Source organism: Urocitellus parryii, chromosome 1 (assembly GCF_045843805.1).
Source record: "Urocitellus parryii isolate mUroPar1 chromosome 1, mUroPar1.hap1, whole genome shotgun sequence".
NCBI lineage: Eukaryota > Metazoa > Chordata > Mammalia > Rodentia > Sciuridae > Urocitellus > Urocitellus parryii.
The window spans coordinates 250,294,110-250,307,048 of NC_135531.1; the positions used below are offsets into that span (position 1 = coordinate 250,294,110).

General features: G+C 40.7%; 1 protein-coding gene and 1 pseudogene across 7 annotated transcripts in view; both read left to right on the forward strand.

The window, feature by feature from the left end:
* Positions 1-435: 435 nt before the first annotated feature.
* Positions 436-2,435, forward strand: LOC113194322 (E3 ubiquitin-protein ligase FANCL pseudogene; annotated as a pseudogene).
* Positions 2,436-8,126: 5,691 nt separating this feature from the next.
* The window catches only part of Cflar (CASP8 and FADD like apoptosis regulator), a 56,867-nt gene continuing 52,054 nt past the window's right edge, over positions 8,127-12,939 (forward strand). For 2 of the 7 annotated variants that reach the window (XR_013344389.1, XM_026405305.2), the window contains exon 1: positions 8,319-8,398. The gene's annotated coding sequence lies outside the window, so the exon portion shown is untranslated. Of the gene's footprint in view, positions 8,215-8,318; positions 8,442-10,132; positions 10,826-12,939 lie in introns of those variants that run through there. The other 5 variants (XM_026405307.2, XM_026405310.2, XM_077803130.1 and 2 more) reach the window with 5 other exon arrangements.

The window sequence follows — 12,939 nt, forward strand, 5'->3', positions numbered from 1 at the left end:
TAATATATATAATATATATTATATAAAACTGATTCCAGCACTGAGGCAGGGAAAGGACAAGTTGTACATGGAACATTTGAGTGTGCCAGAAAACAAGGAAGTACTCAAAGAACAAGAAATGTATATATATATATATATATATATATATATATATATATATATATATATATATATTTCTGTCCATTGAGAAGATTTGGGATCAGTTACCTGCCAATAACAATTAAAAAACAGAATATGCTGGGGGGGGACAGTGTGTGTTGTGGCTCAGTGGTAGAGCACTTGCCTAGTATGTGTGAGGCACTGGGTTCAATCCTCAGCACCACATAAAAATAAATAAATAAAATAAAGTTAAAAAAGAAAAGAAAATTAAACATACAGATCTTGGCTTCTAAATAATAAAGACTTTACTTAAAGGAATCAAGACTTCTTGAAGAAATGACTGATTCCAACACTGAGGCAGGGAAAGGACAAGTTGCACAGGGAACATTTGAGTGTGCCAGAAAACAAGGAAGTATGCAAAGAACAAGAAATGCATGTCAAAAGGACACAGAAGCCAACTTGAAGGGACTCTCTTGGCCAAATCTGGAATGAGCTGAGCATCAAAATAAATATCGATTTAAACAGAGTTTCTCCCAGTGATTAAAGTAGGGAGTCACAAGTCCATTGTAAGCTAGATAGAAAAGAAAGAAAGAAAGAAAGAAAGAAAGAAAGAAAGAAAGAAAGAAAGAAAGAAAGAAAGAAAGAAAGAAAGAAAGAAAGAAAGAGATAGATGCAGGTACATGCCAACATGCCAACTGTGCATGTGCAAGAACCTGCCCATTTAGTCTCTTTATTGCTCTCCAGACACTGAAAACCTGGAGAAAACAGAGTATGAAGGATTCATTCTGGTTCAGGGAACAAACTTCCACTTCAGAATATTATTGCAGAAGATCTGTAACTGAAGAATATGAGATCATTACATAGTTGGTGGCAGAGAACAATGCTTAATGGACACCATCAGTTGGTGTAACAGAGAACACTTTCTTGATCTAATGAACTTTATGATGAAGTTGAAGATAGTTTTGGAAGTTACTCTATGCATTACCTCCCCCACCCCCCACCCCCGCACTTGCCTTATTAAAGAGATAGGAACTCTCAGTTGGAAAACTTGTATATGTAGCATAGAGTTAAAAGCCAAAAATGCCTCGGTAGAGAGCATCTAATCACTCTTAAGTTGAAAGCCAAGTATCCTGAAGAATCGCCAGATTGATTTGTGGATTTTCCTGTTCCATTTTCTGTTTCCTGGACACCACAGAGCTCCTTAATAAGCATTCATAGTCAGTTTTGGCAGCATTAAAATCACTGAAGGCATTTGGGTTTGTTATGGATGAAATCAATGAGACCTGGGTACTTGAGCCAAACAAACAAACAAACAAACAAAAACCCTACATAGAGTGCAACAGTATGCAGAATGCATTAGGGAATGATGCTTCCATAAATATAGAGGTAGAATCTATTATTTTACTTGCCGAAATCTGGCTGGGCACAGAATCACGAGCCACTCACACCTTTGTAGATTCAAACAGCAATTCTTTATTCCCGAACTCACACCGGCCTCTGCACACATTCTGGGAAAAATCCAAGTTCTGCCGCCCAATTCACGTACTCCACCAGGCTTTCCATCCCAAAAATACTTTTCTGAATCCCTGGAGAACTCAAGGGGAACTCAAGGATCCGGCGTGCCTGAGGCAGCAGGATACGCCCTATTCCTAGCAGGAATAACCTTAAACCTGGAACCACCTTAAAACCCAGATTGTCTTAAACCAGGAACGCCTTAAACCCAAATTATCCTAAACAGGGATACTTCCTAAAACCTGCAGGATACACCCTAAACCTGGATCCACCCTCATCCTTGAGCAGGGTCACCTTTCTCAAACACACATGCAATGTCACAGCAAATTTCCAAGGCAAGTCCATTTAACATGGGGTATGCTGGCAAGGAAATTTCAATGCATCATTCCTACTTGGCAATGGCCCTCAGCATTTACTATGCTTCCTAAGTGCTGATTTCTTTGAGCAGACCATATAGTATAACCCCAGGGAATTAAAATGAGCAGGAACCTATAACTCATGGGATCCAGAAAAGAGCCTGTTAAAAAATTTGAAAGATGTTTTGGAAATTGATTTTCCAGCTTGTCCTATCTTAGAAAAAAATTTTGATTTTACTATGGACTGTAGAATTTATTATTTTAAGCCTATCAACTTGATTAACTTAGTGATATCATTACTAATCAAATGTGTGGTAATTTCCAGTACAGACAACCTTTCTATCAAATATGTTTTTATGAGTGATTAAGAGTATTGCTCACTATTGAGCAGAGTTTAAAATCATATATAGTGAATATACATATTATAATAAGCCAATTACCTTGAATATATCTCGGAGGAAACCCTGAAATAACAATGTAACATTTTTATCCCAGGCACAGTGGTGTACACCTGTAATCCCAGCAACTAAGGAGGCTGAGGAAGGAGGATTACAAGTTTGAGGCCAGGCTCAGTGACTTAGCTAGCAAGACCCTGTCAAATAAAAAAAGAAAAGAAAAGGGACTGAACTGGTGATGTATGATAAAGCACCACTGGGTTCAATTCTTGATACCCTCCCCCCAAAAAACCCCAAAAAACAATGTAATACTTTCTGATGAGATGGAAACTTTTAAAAATTATCAAAATAATTTTTTTAAAGAGAGAGAGAGAGAGAGAAAATTTTTAATATTTATTTTTTTTTTTTTTAGTTCTCGGCAGACACAACATCTTTGTTTGTATGTGGTGCTGAGGATCGAACCCCGGGCCGCACGCACGCCAGGCGAGTGCGCTACCACTTGAGCTACATCCCTAGCCCAAAATAATTTTTATATATTAGAGACAATACAAGGCAGGACATACTAACATCAAAAAGAAAATTATAACGAAGTCACAATAATATACATCTGTGTTGTGTTCTTCATGACTAAAACACTCAGGGTCACTCCAGGTGAACTGGGCTGCACAAAATAATCACACAAGAGACAGAGATATCTTTTTCTGTGATGGCTCCTCCCACCTTAAGGGTGAGAAGAGTGGGGAGGGGAGGGAGCACCTGCTGACCCTTTTATTGAGCAGAAACCATTCAAATGAGGCAAGGGGTCAGGTTTCAGGGGATTGAGTCTAGCTTCTTGATGTCTGCTGTCAGCAGGTTGAGTGACATCTAGGAAGGCCACACCCAAAGGCAGAGCAAGAGAAGGGGACACACAAAGGGAGTTCCCATGGAACATTCTATCCCAAACAGGGCAAAGGGGTAGTATTACAAAGGAATAGGTGAGTGTAGCTCCACTCCATGGGTGACACGCCTACATCTGAAGACACGCCCTCAACTTTCTGAACTAGGACATCACCCAAGTCACTAGTAGTGATCAGTCAGAGCCTCTTGCTTCAGAATGGAAGGCGCAGGTCATTCAGAGTGACTTCCCATACATCTGTCTTTATCTGTTACTAAAAGTCAATGGGGAAATTGGCTAAAGTCTTGAAAGACTTTCCAAGTCTATTGCTGTGCCTAACGGTGTCCCTCATTTCTCTGAGACTTTCTTCATCACCCCCTGCCCACCACCACCAGAGATTGAATCCAGGGGCACTTAGCCATTGAGCCACATCCCCAGTATCTGCTTTTTTGTTTTTCATTTTGAGACAAAGTCTCACTAACTTGCTTAGATCCTTGCTAAATTGCCAAGACTGGCTTCAAGTTTATGATCCTCTTGCCTCAACCTCCCAAATCGCTGGGATTATATTATGATTTCCTTCATTTTTCTTTGTTCTTTTTCTCTATTCTTTGGCTTGTATAATCTTTTTTTTTAAAATATTTATTTTTTAGTTATCCACGGACACACATCTTTGTTGGTATGTGGTGTGGGGATCGAACCCGGGCCGCACGCATGCCAGTCGAGCGCGCTACCACTTGAGCCACATCCCCAGCCCCTGGCTTGTATAATCTTAATAGATCTGTCTATAAATTAGCTTATTATTCTGCTAGTTCAAATCTGCTATTGAGCCCCTAACAAAGTTATTTCAGTGATTGCAATTTTTGGTATTTTCATAATTTCCAGAATTATATTTTCTAGAATTTCTACTTGGTTAATTTTAAAATAATCTTTATCTCTTTACTGAGTCTCTATTTGATGTGACAGCAAATAAATGTCACCCTTACCTTTTACTTTTTTTTAATACCTTTATTTATTTTTATGTGGTGCTGAGGATCGAACCCAGAGCCTCACATGTACTAGGCAAGTGCTCTACCACTGAGCTACAACCCCACCCTACCTTTTACTTCTTTAATCATATTTTCTTTAGTTCATTGAACATGTTTAGAATAGCTATTTGAATTCCTTTTTTTGTGACAAATCCAACATCTGGTCATTCTCATAAGCTTTTTGTTTTGTTTTCAATGTATGAGTCACAGTTTCCTGTTTCCTTGCCTGCCTGATAATTTCTTTGTTGGAAAAAGGATATTTCAGAGGGGCTGGGGCTGGGGCTAAGCGGTAGTGCACTTGCCTGGCATGTGTGAGGCACTGGATTCGATTCTCAGCACCACATAAAAATAAAAAAATAAATGTCTATCAACAACTAAAAAAAAAATTAAAGAAAAAAAAAGGATATTTAAGATAATATATGTGACAATTCTCAGTACTGATCTTTCCTCCATGTCCCTGGGACTTGTCAGTATGACAAATAATCCCAGATTTACTATGTTCCTCTTTATGATGGCGTGAAAGTCATACATATTCAGTAAAAATCTTACTTGAAGTTTTGAATTTGGACTTTTTCCTGGGCTAGCCATAGATACTATAATACTCATTTGTGATGCTGGGCAATGACAGAAAGCTGCAGCTCTCAGAAGTCACACAATCAAGAGATCAAACAACTGATACTCTATGATGAACTGTGTTGCTAAACTATGATATTCAATAAATTAGATGTATTATATACATTTTCAACTTATGTTTTCGGTGGGTGTTATGGTTTGGATATGAAATGTCCACCAAAAACTCACATGTGAGACAATGCAAGAAGGTTTGAAGAAATGATTGGGTCATAGCCTTAACCTAATCAGTTAATCAATCCTGATGAGATTAACTGAATGGTGTCTGGAGATTGGTGGAATGTTGCTGGAGGAAATGTTTCACTGGGGGCGTGGCTATGGGGTATATATTTTGTATCTGGAGAGTGGAGTCTCTCTCTCTGCTTCTTGATCACCATGTGAGCTGCTTACCTCTGCCACACTCTTCCACCATGATGTTCTGCCTCACCTCAAGTCCTGAGGAATGAAGCCAGCTGTCTATGGATTGAGACCTCTGAAACTGTGAGCCTCCAGATAAACTCCTTCTCTGTAATTGTTCTGCCTGGGTCTTTTAGTCACAGTGGTGAAAAAGCTGACTAAAACAGTGGGTTTATCAAAACATAACCCCATCTTAAATTAAGGAACATCTGTATTTGTTCAGTGATTGGCTGGATTCGATGAAATTCATCTCACCACTCACATCTAGATGTTAAACATAATTAATTTCCAGCTGATTGTTTTATTATTTCCAAAGGTACTCAAAATAAATTGCTCCATAGATGAATCCAATTGAAATTTAACCCCTTTGAAGGAATAGTTTATAAGGTCATTGTGTAATATTTGTTCTTACTCTAGGAGAGCTCTTCTCAGCTATCTTAATTTGTTCTTTCCTGAAAGCTAGCTGGCCTACAAGTTTTCTCTACATCCACTGGGGATTGGTTTCAGAACCCCCTGCATGTATCAAAATCCTTGGATGCTCAAATTCCTACTATGAGATGGTTAGTATTTGCATATAAACTTTTGCATACATCTTTTGGTATATTTAAAATAATCTCTGGATTACCTATAATACCTAATATAATGTAAATGCTACATAAATGACTGTTATACTGTATTTTTAGAGAATAATGATAAGGGCAGGGAGCCTGAACATGTTCAGTAAAAACACAATTTCTTTTTCATTTTGGTATGAGGTTGGTTGAATCCATGGACACTTAACTAGTGAATAGAGAGCCTACTGTATCTTGAATCTCTTCCCAATTATCTATTATTATAACCTCTGCTAGATCACTTTTTGGCTTGAACTTTTCCATGTTCTGATGCAAATGAAGTCATTCTTTAGGGAAGAGATAAAGGGCTGTTTTATGGATTGCTTAACCCCCAAGCACAATCTTTGAGCCAAGTCTCTGGATCTGGGGTTAGAAAATAGCAAGCTTCTCTTAGAGTCATGTTTGTGGTCCAAGAGCTTAGGTGGACAAAGGGCAGCAGGCTGAAGTCCTCCCAGCTTCTCTCTTCATGTGAGTACCATTTGAGGAGCTGGGTTAAAGGTAATCAGAATTCCAATATCTTAGCACTCCAGCCCAAGGTGGAGCATCTGTTCCATGAATTGCAGCTGGATGGAAGGGAATCCCTTATCTCTAATCCACACTTAGTCTAACCCATGACTTAGCCTCAGCATCATGTGGCTAGGAAAAGAAAAGGAATAAGAATGCTGACATCCTGTTCCTCTGATGAGTGCTACCGGGAAGCTTTGTGGTTTGGGTTGCAGCAGTCTGGAATCTGTCTTGCAAAATGAGAGGGGGAAGGACAGTATTGATTCATGCAGACAGACTTGGTACCACAGTCCAGGACTTTTTCATGGAAAAATTTTCATATAATTTTTTTAGATTGATGTTTATTTGCTATTTGCCTTTAGGGCCATAATTTTCACTAGTTTCACTTAGGGTGGGTCAGCTCTTTATGCTGTCATATCAGTATTAATCTCTTGGTATTATTCTTGTAATTTTCCTGTCAAAAAATAAAAAAAGTTGTGTTAGGAATCAAATCCAGGGCCTTGCACATGCTAATTAGACATTGTGCCATGGAGCTACAACTCTAGCCAAAAATTAAGAAAACTTTAAGGATTGGACATATAATCCAGTGGTAGATAACTTGTCCTAATGTCACAGGAGGTCCTATAGAGGGGTACTCTACTCAGGACACGTGGAAAGTAGAGTTCTTGGCATATGAAATGGACAAGAATTTTGGCACATACCAGAGACATAGATTTATATGGAAAAGAAGTATAAGAGAGACAATGTCAGAGAGAGAGAGAGAGAGAGAGAGAGAGAGAGAGAGAGAGAGAGAGAACTTTTGGGGTAAAGTAATAAATACACATTTGAGGTAGTAAACTGGCCATTACTAGAGATATAGCAACATCTTGATATGGGGTATTAATATTTATAGAGGGCCTGTAAGGTGGAGCACTCCTGTAATCCCAGCTGAAGCAGGAGGATCACAAGTTCAAAACCAGCCTCAGCAATTTAGCGAGGCTTTTAAGCAAAATAAAAAGGAGGGCTAGGGATGTGGCTCAGTGGTAAAGTGCCCCTGAGTGCCCCTGAGTTGAATATATATATTTAATAATATATTATTATATATATATATTATATAATATATTATATAATTATATATATATACACACACACAGACAGACAGTAGTTAGGGGCTGGCCTACAGGTGGAGCCAGGGTGGAGTGACTCGATTTCCTGCCAGCTTTTCTAGCGCTTGCACATTTCCCTCGTGTTATTTTGTGCAGGCAAGAGCAGGGTTTAAGGGTTAAGCCCCTTAGGTAGAGGACTAAGGACCTGGGCGGGGTTGGTGGGAAAGGCTTGTTTTACATTTCAAAGGTTTATGGACTTTTCCTGCTTTCCATAGTTTCTAGGCACTTCTGAGACAGTGTATCTTTCTTTTTCCGTATTCCCAAGTTCCTATCTCACTAGCATTGGAAATTCCCTGAGCTTGATCCCCCAGCAAATACCCACTCGCACTTAAAAAATCCCCCCACCCACCCTTAAAAACAAAACAAAGCAATGACAGGGAGTGGGGGGAATAATTAAAATATCTCAGGGAAGTAGTTATTAGGAATAGATTCAACCATAAAGCATGTTCACTTTTGCCACTTACTATTCCCACACACTGGTAATGACACTAGCGGAGATCATACAACAAAACTTCGAACATCCAATACGGTTTCACAGAGCACTCAGCTGTTGTAGAACAGGAAAGCATTAACAGGAAGCAGCGGTTGACGGTCTCGCTGGTTTTTCAACTCAAAAGGGACTCCTAGGGGTCTCGTGCGTGGGGTCTCTGGACCGCTCAGGGAAACTGTAAGTTGAGACACGTCCAGGGCCAGCCCAGGCTACCGCAGTGGGAGGGCAGGGAAGCGCTACGCCCTATAATCGCCGGCTCCACGTCAGTTTCTAGGCCTCCACGCCGACAGTGCCTTCCGGTGTCTGGGGGAGTGAAGGCCCAGGGGTCGGAGCGGAGGAGAGCCCGGGCGGGAGCAGGACGGTACGTACCCGTGCTCCCCAGCTGCTCCTGCGCAGGGCCGCAGGCAAGTAGCGCCAGACCCGCGGCACTCGGGGTCGGAGCACAACGGGTTTGCGCGTCAGTGCGCAGCCCGCCAGGGGGCTGCTCGCGGACTGCAGCTTTAACACTCGCCCCTGTAGGGGGCTCAGCAGAAGCCAGGAGCGGGGTGGGCCTTATGCAGGTGATTTAATTCTGTGGACTCTTTCCGGTTTGCCCCTTGGCACTGGCTGGGCGGAGCGCCCCCGCCTCCTCGGCCCCACTCCCTCTACCCTGCGCTGAAGGTCGCCTCAGGCTGCCAGGGTCCCTGATGAGGTCTGGTTTGCTCCGACCGCCTGGACCCACTAAAGAGTGGGACTGCTGGGCCGTCGCAGACCACCTCACATCAGCCTCCAGAGGTGCAAACTGGTCTCAAGCTTTGGTGACCAGTCCCCAGCGGCTGTAAACTTTGGTTAAAATGATCTGGAGAGTTGCTTCTGAGGCGAACTGTCGAAAACATGCGCAGTTTTCCTTTCGAAACTTTGACAAAGGGGACTTTTTCTTTACTCAACCGGAAAGTCTGGCCCAGCGGGAAGTTTTAGTCTTTTTTGCAATAGCGAGGTAAAATAGGTCAGGGTTGTTTTCCAAAGTGGTTTAATGTATGTTTTGGCAATTTACAAGCTTGCCTTGGGAAAGTTGGGAGTGCTAGACTGATAAGAATTTAAGTCACCCCCCCTCCCAAAAAGAAGTTGTTCCTACCGCTTACTTCCAGACACCTTCAAAACGATAGAGAAATGAAACATCATTTCTAAAAGTTTTCACTTGACTGTGTCGAGATTTGGACAGAGGGCATATTCTTTTAATATTAACAACCCAAACTGGTAAAACAAAGGCCATTGAAAAAGAGTAAATGATTCTAGGGAGCAGGAAGTGAATTCAAAGAGCTGACGCCCTCTAGAAGATTAGTTGACTTTTGAAATTTGTTACTCCACAACAGAAGGTGGAACCAATAGGGGGTAACATACGTAAAGCATTTAGGACGTTGATAAACCGGAATAATCTAAAACTAAGAACAGGATCTGGCGGGATTGACCTGCTTTATGTAAGAGATTTCAGATAAAGAGGGACTGAAGTTTTGTCCCCGTCCCCCCCCCCCCCCCCCCGTTCAACTCCAGAATATAATTTTTTCAAGACTGTTGTTTGGAAGAGAACTTTGAATGTATCTATCATACAGGAATCCATATTTTCTCTCTCTCTCTCTCTCTCTCTTTCTCTCTCCCTCTCTCAACACTTGTTTTTCTGGTACCTTTTGGGTCGAATGTCCTGGTGAAATTGTTGTACGTTCCGTCTCTAACTGGCCTTTACATTTTAACACCATTACTTGCTAACTTACACCCTTTTCCAAAGTGAATCCAGTTGCTGGTCTGCAGGGACACTTGGTGTCCCCCCTCCCTGGGAGTGTTGCGCAACAGGCATAGGAAGGTCGTGGGCAGTTTTTTTGAGCCTTGGCCGGGCGTCCTCAAGGAAGCTGAAACGGAAGTAGGTTTGGTCCCCAAGCTGTCCCTGGTTCCACCGCCATTCCCAGTTGGGTGACATGGCGCCCCAGCAGCTCCCCTTCAGTCTTGGTGTCCTTCGGGCATCAGGCAACTTCCCGGAGCTGGAGCTCGGTTTTCGCCCTTTGACCATACTTGGGGAATTTTACAATCTGGGGAGACGTGGGGAATTCCGCAGCCTACCTTGGGCGGCGCCTCACATGGCAGGCAGCGTGGAGGAAACGCGCCTCACATGGCAGGCAGCGTGGAGGAAACGCTCTGGGGCTCTGCGGGCAGTTCCCAAGAAGGCGGCCACCTCTTGATGCATGCAATGCTAGCGTGCAATTTCTCGTCTGATCGGGAGCATTTCTTAATTTGGTTTTCCCGAGCGTGTCCGAAGAGAGGCCACTGTATAGTGGGAAGAGCCGGTGGGTGCCCGGCGTGAGTAAACCAAGAACCTTACCACCCCCTACCGACCCTTTCCCTAGGCTGGAGGCGCTGTGGTCTACGGGGAAGTCAGGGCTCTGTCCCTGGACCCAGAGAAAAGAATTGAGTCTCCCGCTTTCTACCCTAGATCCCTCCCTTGAGACTTCTTGGGGACTTACAGCACTGACTGGTGTAGCCCTTTTAAATCCCAGGAGTGGACTCTGAGAATGGGGGCTTGTACAGCCTCAAGAGCTAATTAAACTCGTGTTTATGGATGCAACTGCCTCTTTGCCTTTGATTCAGTATCATTCTACCAACGTGTATGGAGCTCCTCTAGACCAGGCAGAATTCTAGATATCTAAATTTGTTTCTTGTCTCCATAACCTCACCAAGTGTTGGAGAGACCAAGTAAAGTTACCTACGTAGACAATCTGGACAAGACCTACTACCATACAACAAAGGAGGAAACTTGTGGGTAGGTGATCAGACACTGAAGGCAATTGTGCTCAGGTGCATTCTTGTTTTACTTAGTATAAACCTGTGAGGCAAGAGGCCCTGTTATTGTAATATCCTCTTTCTCCTTTGCATTTCACTCATGTCTTGTTTGGAAATCTTCACACCCTACCTTCCTGAATGTCCTGTGTTCTCCTTTCACAAGCTTGGTGGCTACCTTTGCACTTACCACAGCATTGCATTTAACATTTTGCATTGTAATACTTTAAAAACTTTTCAGTCAAATTGTGGTAGAATTACCTCTGTTAAATACCTGTAAAGTAACTAGACTAAGCCCCTCAGGAGTCCATTCCTACAGATAAGTAGAGGTTGTACTTGAGTGTCTTTTTCAGAAACTTATACACTCAAATACAGTCTTTGAAGTGCTTAATGTATGTGTTTGTGTATGTGTATATATATATATATATATATATATATATATTCAAATATACATATATGGTACTTATATATTTATACAGTACTTATATACTTATATATATTCAGTATTTATTTATATGTTATGTATATAAATAAATGTACATGTATATTATATAAAATATAATAATTATATATGTATAAGTACTTATAGATTTAAATATGCATTATATATATATATATATATAATTTTTAAAAATCCCTTATTTTGTATGGTGCTGCTTCTCCAAACTGAATTTCCAAACTGGTGCCTGTTCTACTAATATTTCTGCATTTTCCACATGTAAATTTCCTCCTTCTGTCATCAATGAAAGATTTCTTTTTCTAATTACTACTTTTCTTGGTTTTAAGAATGTGTGTATCTGCAATTCATGTTTGAATTCATTTGCCCGTTTAAATGCCCTGAATCATGGTTTTACTCCCTCTTTAATTCTTGGCTTAGGGGTATAGTTTCTTCTCTGACCATGCACATTTGAAAGAAAAATGACTTCATGCATGTATATACACATTACATGTATGTGTATAAATATGTATATGTGTTCTCAAATCTTCACAGATCAAATTGCTTCCTTTTCTACCCATTATACCTTGTCCTGTATTTATGTTCCTCCAATATCTCCATTTCTACCCACTTTGTCTTTATTTAGTCATTAAAGTTTTGACTAAAATGAATAGCTTCTTCGTTATTTTCTTATTATTATTGATATTGGGTTGTCATCTATGGTAATTCAGTACTTATTACAAGAGACCTAATTCCTACCAATTTATTACCATATTCATCTGAATATTCAAAATTGTGTCTTCTACAGTGAACTCTTCAATTGAATAAAGCAATTCATCATCATTTTTAAATTTTTCAATGTAATTGAAAACTGCTGTTGTACTTACTTGCTCCATGCTGTTTTCCAGGGTAATGATTTATTTTGATCATTTTACTTTACAAATGGGAACCATAGTTTCCTTATCTACTACTTGTGAAATTTTTTGTTTTTATTTTGTTTTTCTTAAAATGTCCTTTAGCTCTTTTTTGGGCTTATATATCCATTTGTTTCTTTTTTAATTGAAGATTTCAAAGGTAACTTTTAAAGACAGACCTTTGTTTTAAAGAGCAGGCACTTGACAGATCTCTTGCTTGAATACCATCTGGTGAGTAGACCAGATTCCTTGCAACAATGACCAAAACTTGACTTGAAGTTGAATTTAAAACAAAAAAAATCAATCTGTTCAGCAGTTACTGAGTATTTGCTAGTACTAGGGAATGGAAATACATAAATCTCCCTCTGTTGATTGCAACTCTTTTTCTAGTTGGCAAAGACAAGATGCATCAGCAAAAGTTATGCTGAAAACCATGGCTGTGGAACAGCATTGAAGCTGAGTTTGACTTTACAGTTGACTTGAGTTCTACTCTAATCCATGACTGTGTTATTTTAATTTGGCAGAAAAGTCTGTGTTCTAAGTGCCCTGGTGGACCTATTAGTGAAATGTGGTAGCACAGGGCGGTTATATATAGCACAAAGCTATACCTCCTGAGAATCAGAATTGAAGCCAGTTGCTATCTGCCTAGGCTTTCTGTAAACAAGTTGGCTATCATTCAGCCAACTTGTAGAATGAATCTGTTCCTTTAACCTGTGTAATCACCAGAAATGTCAAAGAACTTAGAAG